Below are 5673 nucleotides of genomic sequence, written 5' to 3' on the forward strand. Positions count from 1 at the left end.
TAGTGAGGAATAATGTTGGTCATGAATACAAGAAAACTTCAAGCAATCATGGCTTTAAAAAGATGGGAATTTACGTCTCACTTGTGTGAAGTTCCATGATGTCAGGACCCCGGTTTTATCTTGTTCTTCACTGTGTGTGGCTTCTATTTCTAGAGTCATTTCATGGCCCAAAGTGGCTGCTGAAACCCCAGCCATCACATCTACCATCATCAGCAAGAAGAAGGGAAAGGCCAAGAAGGGCATGCCGCTCTCTTAGGTTGTATGCATCACTTTTTGCTCACATTCCGTTGACCAGACTTAGTCCCGTGACCACAACTAGCTGCAAGGGAAGCTAGGAAATGTAGTCCAGGCTGCATAAGCTCACCTAAAAATAGAGGATTCTGCCCAGGGTAGTCCAGGCTGCAGGGCCCCACTTCTGGCTGGATCCACATCCCCCAGCTCACCCTGGGCCTTGTATTTAAGCCCCCAACCCTCAGAGGGCTCTATGTAGACTCAGGCCTTCCTGACAGAGGATCTTGGCAAACATCCCTCATTCTCTGAGATTCGGGGCTCATGTAACAACCAAGCTCCAGTGACAGGCCAGTGCATCTTTCCCCAGGCTGGCGGCAGCCTTGGGTCTCCTGGTCTCACAGTCATGTTTAAGGCATACCTCCCTGCCTGTCTACAGTCTTGACCAAGCAATTAGAAAGGGCTCTCAGATTTCTTCAAATGAACAGAAAAAAAGAAAAACCACAATATGTTTCCCTTTGGAAAGCCCAGTGATGATTTCAAAACCTGGTGATTCGGGAAGTCAGGAAGCGGTTGGGGTGGCTGCCATTTGGGTCCACCAAACACAGAGAAAGAGTCACAGAGCGCTGTGTGGGGAGGGAGTCCTGGGGAACGGACAGAGGGGCCTGGCAGGAGTGGGAGAGGTCAGCACTCATGGGTTCAAGCCCCAGTGTGGCCATGTGCCTGCTGTGTGACCTTGGGCAGGTCGCTTCCCCTCTCTGAGTCTCATTTTCTTTTCTGAATAATAATGAGAAGGTTGGACCTAGCCATCACCAATGTTCTCCCAGCTCCAACGTCCTGGGGATCTATCTCACATTCGAGAACATCCCATACTCTGGCCCCTGTATAGCTTTCTGGTTGGCAGTAGAAAGGTCCAGCTCGTGGCTCAGAACTTTCCCTGGCCACCCCAGCTTCTGTGAGCTCAGATTCTTGGTTCCACGTGGAGGGGCCTCTCTTTCTTTTCTGTCTTCTGCTGGGCTCCTGGCAGCACTCACATTTCCATGGAACAGGAAAGCTTTGTTCCCTCCCGAACAAAGAGAGGACAATTTAGGAGCAATCAGCAGCTACACAGGAGAGGAGGCGAGAGGAAGGCTGGGGGACAGGGCAGACTTCACATTAAGATGAACCTTATTCATGTTTTTTACAAAGCTTCTTCTAATTACAGAAAATTCAGAAACATATGTATAAAGTACAGAGTGGAAATACCATAATCCCACATCCAAAGATGCCCCATGAGTAACACTTGGATATGTTTTCATAACCTTTTTGGTAACTAATTTGTACAATTTCATAATTTATATACATTATAGGCATTTTCCCATGTTGTTTATTATAAAGTCAGCATTGGCATAATTTTTGTTATTTTTCTTAACTTTTTATTAGGAAGAACTTCCAATACAGAGAAAAATGAAAAAAAGAAAAGGTTAATACAATTTGTATACCCGTCGTCTTGATTTCACTGTTTTCATGTTTACTGTAGTCTGAACCTTAATTTTCATGACTGTATAGTACTCCATCAGACTAGGTGGGCTTAAAAAATCTGTTTCTGTCGAGTCGACTCCAGCTCATGGTGACCCAGTGTGTGTCAGAGTAGAACTGTCCTCCATAGGGTTTTCAATGGCTGATTTTTCGGAAGCAGATCACCAGGCCTTCTGAGGTGCCTCTGGTTAGCAGTGGAGTGAGTTAACAATTTGCACCACCCCGGGACTCCAAGTGGATTTAGATGCAGTTGATTATTAAGCAAATACTTATTAAGTGCTTGCTCTGTGCTGAGCAGTTTTCTAGACACTGGGCCACATCAGTGAACAAAACAGATGGGAAGTCGTGCAGTGTCCTAGCTGACATCCCAGGGGGGTTGCAGGGAGGTGCAAGAACCCAATAGCCCCCGGGCAAAGTGAGATTTCCAACAGTGCAAAGTGAGGCGAGGCGCCCCGCCTCTCCCTCATGTGTTCAAGTGGTATCTTTTTAAATGCCCTTACTTGGCAAAACAAAAACGTTGCCAACCCTATTTTGGTCCCCAAAACTGAGAACGGCACGAATTTCTAACCCATGATATCTATAAGCCAGGACCACCACCCTGGCCTACTCCCCCTCTACCCGGCCCCTGCAGTCAGGGAGGACGGGAAAGTGGTGGCAAGGTGCCCCTCCTCCCGGCTTCTAATCTGTTTTCATGTTTACTATAGTTCTTGTCTCTCTACCATCCACCCCCTTGCTCCTGCCTTAGAGGTCTGACAGCCTTGAGGGGTGGGGGAACTCCTTGCGGCCTGTGGTCAGAACTTCCTGAGTGTCCACAGGCTCCAGACCTGGGGGGTGCTACCAGCTGGGGACAGGGAGACCATTCAGGCCAGTGAAGGAAAGGGAAAATCACACTCAGGGCCCTCAGGGCTGTGGTACCCGGTGGCTTTCCTTCCAGTTCTCCAAATGGGGAAACCGAGGCCCAGAGAGGTTTACGTTCTGTGCCCAAGGAGGGGGAGACTGGCACCACAGCCATGCTTCCCCACACTGAGGCTCTCGGATGTTCAAATTCCACAAATCAGAAAAATCTCAGACTAATAAATTTGGAAAACCAACACAGACCTGACAATTTTTTTATTTGGCCAAGTAAGGAAATTAAAAAAAAAGCGGGGGGGGGGTCTCCTTATCACAGCATTTTATTCAAAGAAATAATACTGTAACAGCAAATAATAATAAAGGACATAGCCTCAGAAGAGAGGACAGCCCTTCACACTGACAGATTCTGAATGCTCCCGGACCTTACCTTCATCCTGTCTTGGGCCCCTGATAACCGAGGCCCAGATCTTCACCTATCCCCAGCCCACCTTTTGGGGACCAGTGCAGCCAATAACCTGGCTCAAATCCCAGCTCAATCACCTACCAGCTGTGGGATCATGGGCAGCTACAGACCTACTCTGGGCCTCAGTCTCCTCATTTGTAAAATGAAGAGAGAACAGAGCCTTCCTCACGGGAGGAATAAAAGAATAATATGTACCTCACTTTGAACAGAGCCTGGCACACAGTAGGTGCTCAGGAGTGGATGGCTGTTTCTCTTCCCTGTCCCCCACCCCTCCTGGAGAGGACAGGCGGCTAGGCCTGGGGCAGGAGCTTCCTGAAGAGGGGAGGGGTGCAGAGTGTGAGCCAGCCAAGTGGGAAGGCGCCCAAGATAAACTGCTGACTTGAGGGTTCCGCTGAGGCCCGCGGGGGGCCCCCCATCCAAGCGCCGGCAGAGGGAACAAAGGGTGACCTCCCCGAAGGCCGCTGATGCCACAAGGACGACTCACAGCGCTGTCCTCCGTGCTTGGTGAGACGCCTCTCTAAACAATAAGTGCTGAGCCATCGAGCTTCCTGTCCCTGGAGCGCACGGACACATCCGCTCCAGCGAATTGATGCTGCTCCGAGTTTGGCCAAGATGACCACCTCGGAGGCCAAGATGCAGGGCTGGCCAGCCAGGCCAGGGCGCCAGCCAGAGCTCGAACGAAATCACCCCACCCCGTCCACCTCTGAGACAGGGCCTTTGCAGGGCGGTCACTTTGAGAAGAACGTCCAGCCTTGGCGGGGCCTAAAGTCACAATGAGTTGTCACAGGAGGACTTGGAAATTTCCACAGAAGGCCAATTTTGGTTAGTTTAGGAATCCCTTAGTGGTGCACATGGTTAACACACTTGACTGCTAACCAAAAGTTTGGAGGTTTGAGTCTACCCAGAGGTGCCTCAGAAGAAAGGCCTGGCAATCCGCTTCTGAAAAATCAGCCACCGAAAACCCTATGGAGCACAGTTCTGCGCTGACACACATGGGGGCGCCATGAGTGGGAGTTGACTGTACTGCAACTGGCTATCGGTTACTTTAAGTTTAAATGACGAAAAATTCTTTAGAAGCCAAAGCAATAAGCAGTCAGGATTACTGTTAACATTTTCATGCTTCAGAATCGTCACGAAGACATTCATTCATTCAACACATTTTTATTGAACAACTACTGGGAGGAGTTCTGGGGGACAGCAGTGAACAAGATGGGGGGCCTGTCCTCCTGGGGTATCCCTCTAGAGGGGGGCCCCCAATTAAACAAGCACATGTCTGTCCCAAAGATGGTAAGGATTATGTTAAGAGGCTTTGGTAGAAGAGGGAGTTAAGAGCAGAGAGAAGCCACTTCACACCCTGTAAAAATGGAGTGGCGGTGGCATCTGACCTCTAACTTCGCAAGGGGGAAGAAGAATCAAGACAACAGCCCAAGGCTGATGGTTATGAGGCTCAGGTCAGACATACCGCCTCTCTCTGCCATCTTTACCAATTCTGGCACCAACTGTCCCTCATATGGCACTCTCTACTTTGATGCTGGGTTCGATAATTCGTTGAAATGACCACACAGAACTCATAGACCATACTCACAGTTACGGGGTTTGTTAGGGAAGTAACGTGTTTACAGTTCAGGTTCAGAAACGCTCAGGATACAGTTCTCCCATCAGGACAGCGTCTTCTCAGCCGTTCCACAGACAGGCCTCTCTCCGGCCCTCGGCTCCTCGGCCTGGCCTCTGCCTTGCTCAGTCAAGTGTTACAAAGCTCTTAGCTCTGCCAGTAAGTACCCAGAGGCAGCCCACTCTGCCATAAAGCCTTGGCCCAAAGGTGCTCAGCTCTAGCTCCATGGGTCAGCAAAACTTGCTCCACCAAGTGTCCAGAGCCGCCCCACTCTACCAGCCAGCCTCCTGCGCCAAAGCGCTCAGCTTTCTTGCTCCGTGGGCTGGAAAGCCTACCTCACCATCTCCTGTCAGTCTCCTGCCACCATTTCTCTGCCACTGCTTCTCGACGTCTGGAGTGTTACAGCTCTCGCTCCCTGTACTGGTTCTGCCGCCTCTCTCTGTCTTCCGTGTTACAGCTCCTCTCTCTCTCTCCAGTGTCTCCCTTTAAGCCTAGTGGGATGGCAAAACTGACCAATCCCCTCGTTAGGGTTCCATAGGCCTTATTTGTATGGTCCCACCCCCCACAAGAGTGTCATGCACCTCCTTTACTATCCAATCCCCTCAGTAGGCCACAAGCACCTCATTTGCATAGTCCTACCCGATCATTTGGTGGGCGTTAAAAAGACTATGGCTAGAAGGGTCTTCTTAAAGTAATACACTGCACCGCACACCCGTTAAGATGTCTGTTATTAAAAAAAGAAGGAAAAGGGTAGTAACAAGTATTGTCGAGGGTGTGGAGAAACTAGAACGCTCACACACTGTAAAATGATACAGCTGCTTTGGAAAACAGTCTGGTAGTTCCTCAAAAAGGCTAAACATAGAGTTACCATATGATCCAGCAATTCTACTCCTAGGTATATACCTAAAAGAATTGAAAACAGGCACTCGAACTAAAACTTGTACACAAATATTCATACCAGGCAAGAAGTGTAAGGAACCCAAAGATCTAGGCACGGATG

The sequence above is a fragment of the Elephas maximus genome, chromosome 21 (genome assembly GCF_024166365.1).
Source record: "Elephas maximus indicus isolate mEleMax1 chromosome 21, mEleMax1 primary haplotype, whole genome shotgun sequence".
Lineage (NCBI taxonomy): Eukaryota > Metazoa > Chordata > Mammalia > Proboscidea > Elephantidae > Elephas > Elephas maximus.